The 13,226-nt window shown below is 37.0% G+C and overlaps 1 protein-coding gene across 1 annotated transcript in view; it reads left to right on the forward strand.

Annotated features, from left to right (window-relative positions):
* ascc3 (activating signal cointegrator 1 complex subunit 3) overlaps window positions 1–13,226 on the forward strand; it is a 352,716-nt gene that overhangs the window by 148,890 nt on the left and 190,600 nt on the right. The gene's annotated exons all lie outside the window — the stretch shown is intronic.

The following is a 13,226-nucleotide window of genomic DNA, read 5'->3' on the forward strand; positions in this document are numbered from 1 at the left end:
AAAGATGGCCTGTGGGCGTGACGTCTAAAAGCCTGACAATCAATACAAACAATCAGCTTGATTCCTGCTGTTGAAGATGGCCGGTGTGTTTTGTCAACTATTCAGTCGCTCTGTTAATCCATATGTCACCATGATGGTAATGACGATGTTGCTGCTGTAGTTAGACAGAGACTCACATCAACTACAGCATAAGAAATCAATCTGGCATGAAAGCTGTCAAGCAGATCGACTGTCATTTAGAGGAGTGTTTCCTAACCCTGTTTGTGGAGGCACACCAACAATGCACATTTTCAAACTCCTCCTAATTAAACACACCTGATTCAACTCAGATCTGAAGTAAAGACTCCAAGACCTGAAATAAAGGGGGATATCCAACATGTGAACTGTTGGTGTGCCTCCAGGGACAGAGTTTAGACATGTAGGCTACATTGACTATGTCAGTTCAAATCTGATTATTTGTGTATCCGATTGGAATCCGATCTAAAATTATTGATGTCCAGATTGTGTATCGCAACTGTTCAGATCCGGATTTTGTGGCCATTTTTCAGGATATCTGCATTGGTTTCAATGGCAATGACGTTGAGTTGGTAGGCATACGCCAAAAACAACAAAAAGCGTGGAGGAGGGGTTCGCAATGTAGATGCTAACTTATTTACGACATGACATTGTGCAGCTGAAACGTAGGAGGCTGGCTTTTTTCCGTGCTGTCGGTTTCAAAACATGCCTCCGTTATATCCTATTGTTATTCTGCGCAACGCAACCTTGTTTCTGCAGCAACTGCCAGCATTTTTCTTATAACAACATCTGACGCTTACATTTTATGTGGCGCAAGAAAGTCACATAAACCACGTGAAATCCGAATAGGATTTCAAACCACGTATGAATGTAGCTCGTATCAAAACGATTTTTTGGCCGTTTAGACTTGCTAAATCTGAGCGGGTTTCAATCAGATATGCACAAAAAACAGATTTGGACTGACAGACTAATGTGGCATTCACACCGGACGCGATTCCTGTGAATAATTTGCGCTAATCGCGCGAAGGTGGACGCTTGAACATTTTGAGTTTACTCGCTTCAATCGTGCGTGAAATTTGCGCGAATCGCGCGTGACATTCACTTCACAACAGACGCGAATTCGCGTCATGGGCGGGGCTTCCGCCAGCGGCTCGTCTCGTTGAGAAATGGCTGACATGACATGTCTTTTTTTTTGTTAAAATCTACTGTTAATGTGTGACAAAACGTAGTTTTAAGACTTTTCAGTCGATAATGTAGTTGTTTAAAGCTCAAATCTGTGGTTTATTTATATAAAGTGCCTATTTGAACATGTGATCTGGTGTTTTTGGAGTTGTGAGCTCCAGTGGATCAGCGGCGCTCATTAACCCGGTGAGAGCAGCCTTTCCTCAGCCAGTCCTTCTGCCGCTGGCTCTGATGTCTCTGTGGCGTCTCGAGCTATAATTCGTCTTGTGTGGATTTAGCGTGATCTTTGATCTCATGGATCTATAATTTGTTCCCTGGAAAATCGTTTAGGCTGAGGGCAAAGTGAAGTTTCATTACTTTTTTATTTTTAGGCTATAACTGTACGTTACCGTTGTAGTCGACTAGCGCTGACTTTGAATGTTTGACTGAATTGTTTGCTTTATTTCATGTATAGCTTGTTATACATTACTTATACTTTTGTATTATTGATCATACAAAAACTTGCATTTAACAAAAAGAGACTGGGTTGTGTTTCATGTCATTTAATGTTATCACAGTGATAATCATATTGTCTGAACCAGATATTAATATACAGATTTTCTCCTCATTGTTGTGACTACTAGAGCAAGCTCCTGATTGGTTAACGCGGCGCGAAATATCCGCCAAAGTTCAGATTTTTCAACTTGAGCGAATCGCGTCCGGTGTGAACGCACCATAACAGCGATAATCACCAGATTAGAGTAAGTCACTTCTCAGACATCCCAAGGCCCGTCAAGTGAAAAAGTAATCACTGTAACAAGCCCTCATTTTAGCACACCTGGTGTCCTCTGTCAACACTAAGGGCCAGATTTACTAACAGCTTGCTTCAGCGCAAACCCTCTTTTGGCGTTAAAAAACTACTCTGAGGATTTACTAAAGACACGCAGTGATAAATGAGCGTTGAAAAGGCGTGGACAGGGTTATTTTTGTGGTTGATCTTTTAATATATGCATTTGTAGGAGGTTCTAGCCTGACGCAGTCATATTCAGATTCTAGTCAGAGTATGAGTCTGATCTGCTCCATTGGGCTGCGATTATGGGGCGTGTTTCAACCGAACCAGGAAAGACCTCAATTGGATAGCCCTACAACCAATCAGAGCACAGAGTAAGTAACGTATGTTGAGCGACCCATAGTTGTCAACAAAACTGCTGGAAGAAGAAGAAGAGTGTAAACGATCTTTGCCGGTGTTGTACAAAGAATTTAAGATACACAGAGTACTTACCAACACTATCATCATTTCTGAGAGAAATAGTAAAGGTGAACGCATATACGAACAAATTCTCCATTTAGGGTTAGAACGAATTCAACCCAAGCGTTCTTTGGTGACGTTACTGTTGATCATCTGTCCATCATCATATAAAGCCCGCCCTGACAATGTGATTGGTCTGAACGAACAGCTCTGGTTCCAGCGTAGTTGCGGATCAAGTCCAGACCGAACTTCCCGACCTGGCATCCAGGCTAAGGAGTTTCCCTTTCAGAGTATTTAAATGAATCATGCAAGGTGATTTACTAAGTTTTACACTCGTCAATTTACTGACGTTTGTGCCATTATTTACCGCCCAAAAAAGCATTTCTTAATCCAAACGCTAATGTGGTAGATTGTGATCTGTGTTCTTTAATTTGTGTTTCGTCACGTACAGAACTTTCTATGCTTTTTTTGGAGTTGCGGCCTCACACTAATTTGCCCTGTTTTAATAAATCTGGCCCTGTGTATGTACTCACCCTAAATGATGACCCTTTCTGAGTCCCTGCCTCTAAAGGAGCTCTGAAGTCAGTTTTTCACAAAACCTGATGGCCTTGACTCATTTTCCTCAAGGTCACTGCATCCATAATCCAGTATTTTAAGTATTCAGGCACTCTTTAATGTCCATGGCTTAGAAAACAGCAACTGTCCTTCCCTTACATGAAGGTGGTGATAAGGCTGACCGTAACTTCTTTGGGCCTCTTCCCACATTACCCATGTTTATACAAAGTGAAGGAGAAACATGTTCAACTGATGAATGTTCCCGATGTCTAGATAATATCCATGGTAACGAAGTCTTTTAATTAACACTGTCCTATTAATATAACATATGTTGTATAAACCTTTGTCAGTCACTGATGGTGTTCCCCTGGGCTCAGTTCTGAGCCCTCTTCTCTTTGGCCTTCTACAAACTTGAAAGTTTGAGTGACCATAGCAATATTTTAGTAAAGAAGTAACATGGATACCAACTGTTAACCTAGCTTGTGTGTGTGTGTGTGTGTGTGTGTGTGTGTGTGTGTGTGTGTGTGTGTGTGTGTGTGTGTGTGTGTGTGTGTGTGTGTGTGTGTGTGTGTGTGTGTGTGTGTGTGTGTGTGTGTGTGTGTGTGTGTGTGTGTGTGTGTGTGTGTGTGTGTGTGTGTGTGTGGCCTTTTTTATCCATTTTAACTAGGGCACTAAACTTAATAACATTAATTTCTGCAATTAATATTTTTATTTTAACGCATTGCAAATATTTTAAATTAAAGACACACCGGTTTGTCCCTTCCTGAAGTAGCTATGCTAAATAAATAGTTGTGATGCTGATGTTGTATAGAGAGGATCAATCCTTTTCTTGTTTATTGTGAAAATCAATGCACAATATAAACTTTGGGGAAAAACATAAACAGACTGCTCTCATTCAAACAGAGAGAGCTGATATTGACAGAAACATCAGTCTATCACTATACTATATATAACATACTATATCAAAGGCACAGCTAAATGGGATATTTATTATAATGGATTTATGTGAACAGTATTTTAAGTTCACTTAAATTAAAAGGTGTTATAATACTTTTTAAGTAAAAGTATGAACATGTTTATGGCCATTAAATGTAAATTATGAAAAAAATTATGTCTTTCAATAATACTGAACTGTTAAGATTGGTATAATTACTCATTTTATCCCCAGAAATTAACATAAAAAAGATGCCATTGAATGAATATATAAATGAATGAATAAATGCATACATAAATAAATAAACACATGAATGAATGAATGAATGAATGAATGAATGAATGAATGAATGAATGAATGAATGAATGAATGAACGAATGAATAAATATATAAATGAATGATTGAATGGATGAATGAATATATAAATGAATTAATGAATAAATATATGGATGAATAAATGAATGATTGAATGGATGAATGGATGAATGAATGAATGAATGATTGAATGGATGAATAAATGAATGGATGAATGAATAAATAGATGAATAAATGAATGAATAGATTAATAAACTAATAAATGAATGAATGAATGAATTTGAATAAATTAATAAATGCATACGTTGGAATAAATTTAAATAAATAAATGTATACATTTAAATAAATGAATACATTTAATTATTAAATAAATAAATAAATAAATACGTTTATATAAATGAATGAATAAATAATTAAATAAATAAATCAAATCGATGGATGGATGGATGAATGAATAGATTAATAAATTAATTAATTTTAATAAATTAATAAATAAATTTAAATAAAACACATTTATAAATTTAAATAAATACATACATTTAAATAAATTAAAATAATAATAAATAATAAGAGATTAGTATGGAGATTCAATTTGAAAATTTGTATTACATCATAAAAATATATTGCAAATTTTAATTCTAGGTGCGATGCATCCAGATTAATAAAAAAAACCTGTATCTTTTATCAGTTGATAACACTAATCTTAAAAAATAAAATAGGATAATTTATGTAATATAAACACCATAACTTATATGCAGACAACACAGCCATATTAATAGTTGGCCTTAGATTTGATGCCATAAAGCTTCTGCATTCAATGTTGTTTTTGACATCAGTTTTGTTGAATAGTTCTGAAACAAAGGTCAAGAGGTTTGAAATATGAATTCTATACCGTAGCGATGTATAAACAGAACCTTGTGGACATTTAGACATTATACTTAACTAAGTGAAGCTGCAAACTCTCTCACAGCCCAAAGGACCCTGTCCACAACAAGTGTTAGTGGATTTGTGAAGCTATCGAATTCTATATTTGTTCTACCATTTCTTCCACTATAGGTTTTGTTCATTCTCATACACCAATCATGATGGTCCATTATTTTATTGGTCATATGAAATGGTGAGGTGGACAATAGTGTCTTTTGTTTACAGAAAAAAATAGTACTAATGGCACAAAAATCAAAGAATTTCTCCCGACAACACAGCAGAAATGTTTCCCCATGTCTCTTATTTTAATTAGGGTATGTGCGCGGTGGTAGAGCCGAAAGTCAACACAATCTGAAGGTATTCCTGTCTTTAGGAGACTTTGAATTATTGATCTCTGCACAGTAAGCAAGATCGCGGCCCGTGGAAGTAGCAAAATGAGGCGCATCATTAATAAAAGATGGTGGAGGAGAGGGGAAACAGTGTTACTTGGCTTTTTTTCGTCACGAGGAAAAACAAAAAACAAGGTTGATATATTATGGTTGTTGAATCTTTTAGCATCTATGCTGTAATTCATGTTTTTGCCATTTTTGTTCAGACATTGTCGAATGCTAAGCTTTTTTACATCAAAAAGTTTGAAGATTGCATTGCTTATTTTAGCTGGACTGCCAGCCTTAGTGCAGTCTAAAGATAGCGTGCTCACACACCCTTGGGAACCAGAATTGATTATGGGATGGTTCAATTATGATTTTCATATCTCTCCTCGCAGGCAAGTACGGCCATACTTGAGCTGAGTTAAATGTGAAGTGTCTATCCTAGCTCTCTTCATTGAGTGTTTAAGGATGAGGATTGTCATAAAAAGCATAATGTACAGTATAAGCTCTGTGAGAGAGCTCCAGTGTCAGGGAGGTTTTGCTTCAGGACACAGATTGTTTATTAGACCCAAGTGATGACCCAACACAGCACTTTTTTTGTTGTTGTATTGTTCAAAAGTAAACAAAAAGGCCCTTAAAATCAATCATTGAAATGGCAGCTTATGCTCAACAATACCCGATTTATTGAGTCTTTGATTTTTTTTTTTAGAAATGTCTTTAAAATTGTGATGCTCAAAGCAGCTTTTACACCTTAATTGTGACCCTGGAGCACAAAACCAGTCGTGCGTCTCACGGGTATATCTGTGGCAATAGCCAACAATACATACATAGTCAAAATGATAAGTTTTTCTTTTATGACAAAAATCATTAGGATATTAAAGGTCCCATGGCATGGCATTTTTCTATTATTTTATAATGTTTCCTGAGGTGTACTTATATTGCTAGTAGGATTTTTACATCAAAAAATGTCATAATTTAGAAATAAAAGGCATTTTTTCTATACTGTTATTACCCCCCTGGCTGAATGCCCTGTTTCAAGGGGCGTGTCTGCTGTGAGACTTCAGTGAAAACACCCACTGTTGTGATTGGCTGACATCTTTGCATTTGAAATGAGTGTTAGATTATGTTGCGGAGGGGGCGTGGTTTAGCGAGAGAGAGAGAGAATGACTGGGCACTGGTGAACCACAGAGAGCTGGAGGAAGTTTTATTGTAACAGACTTCATTGTAATGTATCTTATAATTTGTTTTTGTGTACATTTTTGACATTTCTGTGCATTTAAATGGGTTTTAGGTCCGTATTATCTGTGTAAATAAGTAGGGACTTTTATTTTGATGGGTGTTGTGGTCTACGTAGCGATATGAAAAAAGAGGGAGCGCTCGTGAGAGCTCATGGTTCATCATTCAGTGGGTTTAAGCAGATTTAAAGTTTCCAGTTTTTTTAGCACTCCCGAAAAGACAATAGGTGTGTATGTGCTTGTTTACTGTCATTTGTAATGAGTATGTTTGTGTATTTCGCTGTATAGAGTGCCGAAGTTATGACGTCACTTTGTAGGCCAAAACGCGGAAGTGAGTTAGCATTTTAGCACTTCCGGTTCCCTCGCCCTAAAGTCTATGGGTTTTTGCTAAATCGCCTGAAATAAGGTCTGTGGTTAACAGAGCCTCTAAATATTTTCACGTTTTGATCTATGACATAAAACACATTAGTTAAAACCTGCTTGTGATTTTTTAAAACTTTATTGTGTCTTAAAAACGGTGGTTGCTAACAAGTTGCTAAAAGGGACTACATCCTTTGGCGGGGACTTTAGACGTCATCGTGACAAACAGGAAATCTCTCACTAGCCCGCGATTCAGCCTCACTTATGAAGAACTTATGTGGCGTGAATAAATGAAGAATAAAATGGCGTGAAGTTGGATGATTGAACATTTTTACTCGAGTTTACTCGCTTCATTCCTGCTTCATTCGCGCGTGACATTCACTGCACAACAGACGTGAATTCTCCTCATGGGCGGGGCTTCTCCCAGCGGCTCGTCTCGTTGAGAAATGGCTGACATGGGCTGTGTTTACACGTCTTTTTTTGTTAAAATCTATTGTTAATGTGTGACAAAACATAGTTGTAAGACTTTTTCAGTCGATAATGTAGTTGTTTAAAGCTCAAATCTGTGGTTTATTTATATAAAGTGCCTATTTGAACATGTGATCTGGTGTTTGTGGAGTTGTGAGCTCCAGTGGATCAGCGGCGCTCAGCGCTCATTAACCCGGCGAGAGCAGCCTTTCCTCAGCCAGTCCGTCTGCCGCTGGCTCTGATGTCTCTGTGGCGTCTCGAGCTATAATTCGTCTTGTAACGGCCGATCTTTGGTCTCATGGATCTATAATTTGTTCCCTGGCAAATCGTTTAGGCTGAGGACAAAGTGAAGTTGCATTACTTTTTTATTTTTAGGCTATAACTGTGCGTTACCGTTGTAGCCGACTAGCACTGACTTTGAATGTTTGACTGAATTGTTTGGTTTATTTCATGTATAGCTTGTTATACCTTTTACTTATACTTTTGTATTATTGATCATACATAAACTTGCATTTAACAAAAAGAGACTGGGTTGTGTTTCATGTCATTTAATGTTATCACAGTGATAATCATATTGTTTGAAAAAACATTAACAAAAGATAAATCTCAGAGAGGCACGCATAAACAAAATTAGTTTCTAACATTTTTGGAAAAAATAAATGGGCAATATTTCTCATGAAAAAGTGGATAAGTGTTCATACACAGCGCAGATCATAATGAGCGAGCGTGTTTTTTAAATGAAGTTTGAGGAAGCTTGATGATGACGTTGATCCGCGACCATGGTGTGCTGTAGTTTGTTTATAGCCTACCATTAGCATTTTATATCTGACGACTTTATTTAGGCTTCAAAATTTATACATTTTGGATTAACTAGACAAAACGTGTAAGGGTCATAACTCTTTGTTGAACACAGATCTTATTTTTTGCGATTTTCCAAAAGTCTATGGGGAAAATGCATGGCTTTTCGATCGAGGGAACCCATGCGCCGCTAACTTCCGGGTTGGCCTACAAAGTGACGTCATAACTTCGGCACTCTATTGTTATTGATAATGCTATGGAGAGAGAGGTTGTGTAAGAGGTGTTTCTGCGCACTTCTTTGTTTTTTTTTCAGCTCTTACTGTGATTTTTGGAGATAAACGGTTTCAATAAACTCCTGAGACATCAGTAAAGTGGTCCGCTACAGTTATTGTACTGAGTTGTTGAGAGCGCTGTGCTGTTAGCACGAGCTTATTTGTATCTGAGAGCTCTGAATAAACAGTCCCAGTCACGTCGACTCTGTCATTGCAGCGCGTTTTCTCTCACAAAATGCTTTCACCACAACTAACAGCAAACACGACGTCAATATGAATACAGTAAGAGCTTCGCTGTGCTGTATGGAAGGATATCGCGGACAATTTTCAAAAGGAATTGCAAATGGTATTTGCAATTGCGTTTTCAATTTGTGGACGCATAATATGTGACACAATCCAAACGCAATTGCAAATCGCGCATTACCATTTGCATTTTCGTTTAGGCAAACGCACAATGACTGCCAAATTTCAAATGGAAAAGCAAAGTCTGTTTGCAATTGCATTTCCAATGTCTTGCAAGTTATGACCCTGCCATTTTGGAATAGCAATAGCAAATCACCTATTTGCTCTTTTATTTCCTCCGTGTCCTGCCACAACCTGCACAAAATTCAAATGGAATCGCAATCCTCTTTGCGTTTGCATTTCCGATGCCTAACACAGTCAACTGTCAATCAGGCTTGAGGGCGGGGTTTATTGATGTAGTCGGAAAGTAGGCCACGCCCTCAAGTGGTGGAAAACGGGGGATTTGGCTATTTTTGTAATAAAAAACAAGTTTAAACTCTTTAGTTCAAACAAAGTCAAAATGCAGAACTGATTGTATGTTCACCTGCAACCAGAAAAAAAAAACAGCAAATAAGAAAAGTGACATGACTGCATTCGGTAGGCTATAGGCTAGCCTATATCAGACGAATATCATCATATTGCACCCGACACAGTAAATTATCATGATGAGTTAAAATCAGAAAATCTATAGAAACTTGACATGATGTGAGTTGTGTGTTGTCCATACGATTCTGTGCTCAAGAGCCAAGCGATCAAAAAAGAAAAGAAAACTACATTAGTGACATTCAATCGCAGTTCATGTTCGTTTCGTAGCCTACCTCCTCTGATGATCTGATTTTCTTCTTCATTTCATTTTATTCAACATTATTATTTTCATCATATGTAGCCTATTCCTATTCATTGAACTATATTTGTATCTTTATTTTGACATTTAACAGATTTGACAGAACAGCTCAACAACAGAACCTGGATTCACACAAATTTTCACGCACCTGCAGCGTTTCTGACAACAGAGAAAAACTGAAATAATATATAATAAAGTAATATAAATAAAAAGCATAAAATAAATAAATACTAAATAGCCTATTTCTCACTTATTCTAAATAATTAATACATTAAGATGACAAAACGAAAAACTACTAAATCAGATTGAATCTTATAAAGAACCGGCATTTTTTTTCTCATCAGATTAATTTAAAATTTTTCACTTTGAGGTCCGGTTATAAATGTATGTGTGTGCAGTGCACGCACACAGTGCTTACATCTACTGTGTTTATGTGAATACTCGACTTGGCATTTTGATATAGCCTATTTCTGTGTTTATTTGGCCGTTTGGGCACGCTTGTCCGTGTTGCGCTCGGAACACGCGCACAGCATCCTGTCAGTAATTCAGTTGTCTTTCGTGACTTATCGCGCTTTTATTATTTATTTTCGTCAACTGAAATCTACACGGATTATCATAAATACAACACATTTATTTATCACAAGGATCTCCGCGGCAAAACCGAAAGTACCAGCTGGTGAAATCTTTCAAAATGTCTTTTTGCCCCAGGTTCAATAAAAGGATAGGCCTATTTCAAAAGATTATAGGCCTATATTATATATTGAACTGATTTTTAAACCGAATTTAGCATATTTTGCTTTAACCATGCAGCAAAAAAATTAAATAAAAATAAAAACCTTAAAAAAATAAATAAATAAATATATATAGCCTACACATTTTAAACCGTTTAACTGTATATTAATCTGTCAAAATTCTTACTTTTGGTCAACGGTTAAAGCATCCCTATCTTAATTGCTTCTTGACAATTTGCTTGCAACCAGAGCAGTCTTCTTTTGGTTTCTTTTTGTTTGGTTGGCAGGTGATAAATAGTCTATTTCCAGGTATTTGGCTTTGTTTGAAGTGCAAAAAACTACACAGTAGTTTTATGACTTTTTTGTTGTTTTTGCTAAATAGACACATTGGATATTTCTCCCCATGTTCTTAGGAATGAATAATGATGAAAAAGTCCTTGGTTTTCCACCACTTGAGGGCGTGGCCTACTTTCCGACTACATCAATAAACCCCGCCCTCAAGCCTGATTGACAGTTGACTGTGTTAGGCATCGGAAATGCAAACGCAAAGAGGATTGCGATTCCATTTGAATTTTGTGCAGGTTGTGGCAGGACACGGAGGAAATAAAAGAGCAAATAGGTGATTTGCTATTGCTATTCCAAAATGGCAGGGTCATAACTTGCAAGACATTGGAAATGCAATTGCAAACAGACTTTGCTTTTCCATTTGAAATTTGGCAGTCATTGTGCGTTTGCGTAAACGAAAATGCAAATGGTAATGCGCGATTTGCAATTGCTTTTGGATTGTGTCACATATTATGCGTCCACAAATTGAAAACGCAATTGCAAATACCATTTGCAATTCCTTTTGAAAATTGTCCGCGATATCCTTCCATAGTGCTGCATAACGGCGTCATTCATTATAACCGCAGTTTGGGCAAGTGTGCAGATACACTCGCAATGTGTGATTGACAGCTCCAGACATTATAAAGAGTGTTCTTTGATCGCTCTCTGTAGTTAAATCACTTAAAAAACAGATTTGTTTCATGCTACTAACAGAAACGATGGTTTTAGTCTCTGGCTTGATTCACTGATGCACTACACGCTTAGAGCATCAAGACGGCGATCATTAAACAATCTAGAAAGAAAGTCTGAGTGAACTTGAATGATTAGCTACACATCAGAAATCACTGATCACAGATCAGGCATTAATGAACACTGTTACCCACTGTTTGTCGAATCCATATCGTAAAGTCTGTTTGTAAAGCCTGTGCTGATATAAACTGAATCCATTTTCTCCGAATGCTCTGGGTGGGCAAAGCAAAGGAAGGGGAGGTAACCTTTCCTGTTATGACGTCATACAGGGAAAAATCAAGATCAGCTCGTCTGAGCTTCATTTTCTCAAAGGCAGAGAGAGACAGCCAGAACTCGGTTTACACCCGTCAAAACTTCTAGCCACTTGGGGACCATAGACAGGCTGGGGGAACTCATATTAATGTTAAAAAAACTCATAAAATGACATTTTCATGCCATGGGACCTTTAAGTAAAGATCATGTTCCATGAAGATATTTTGTAAATTTCCTACCGGAAATATTTCAAACATGTATTATTAGTAGTAATATGCATTGCTAAGGACTTCATTTGGACAACTTTAAGGAGATTTTCTCAATATTTAGATTTTTTGCTCCCTCAGAATCCAGATTTTCAAATAGTTGTATATCGGCTAGGGATGCACCGGTTGACCGACCAAAAACCGGAACCGGTTTCTTTGTATTTTTCTGCCGATTTATCCGGAAGTGCGCCCGCGTGCACATACGCCTATATTGCAATCATTCGCGAACATGTCACTTGTGTGTTACAAACGGAAACTGGAGAACTGAGGGAAGAGATACTTTCCTGCGCGAGCTGAAGTTGCGCGAGCTGAAGTTGCGCGAGTTTACCTCTCCGCCTGCACACGAGCAGATAGAGCGTTTGTTCAGCTCAGCTTCTCACGTGTTGGATCGGATGAGAACGAAACAGACTAACTTGTGAAAAAGCCGAAATACTTCTTTTTGTAGCCTAAAGAAGAACATGCTGCACTTTAGAAATGAAATACTATCAGTTCTGTAGCCTATAGGATGATCATTTATATTTGGTAACACTTCAGAATAATGGTCATTAGTTAACATTAACTAATAATGAACTGCACTTATAAAGCGTTTATTAATGTTTGTTAATGTTAATTTCAACATTTACTAATGAGAGATAACTGCATTATTAAAATCTTGTTAACATTAGTTAATGCACTGTGAACTAACATGAACAAACCATGAACAGCTGGATTTATATTAACTAACGTTAACAAAGATGAACAAATACAGTAACAAATGTGCTGCTCATGGTTAGTTCATGTTAGTTAATACATTAACTAATGTTAACTAATGACCATTATTCTAAAGTGTTACCTTTTATTTTACCTTAAAATTACATTGACTTAATTTGATTTAAAAAGCACCTGCTGTAGCATCTTAGTTTTTTTCGTTGCACTAAACATTATTTGATTTAACATTTTGGAACAATTATATACTTTGGTTTTATTGAATTTCACTGGTAAAGACTTTTTTTCTTTACACTGAATTTAAAAACAAATGCTGATTTAAGTAACGTCTTTGTTTGGATTGCAGAATATGCAGTTGTTGCCTTTAATTTCACCTTTCAGCCTTTAATTTGCAATTAAATTTCCTGTTAATTTC

The sequence above is a fragment of the Gobio gobio genome (genome assembly GCF_949357685.1).
Source record: "Gobio gobio genome assembly, chromosome: 15".
Lineage (NCBI taxonomy): Eukaryota > Metazoa > Chordata > Actinopteri > Cypriniformes > Gobionidae > Gobio > Gobio gobio.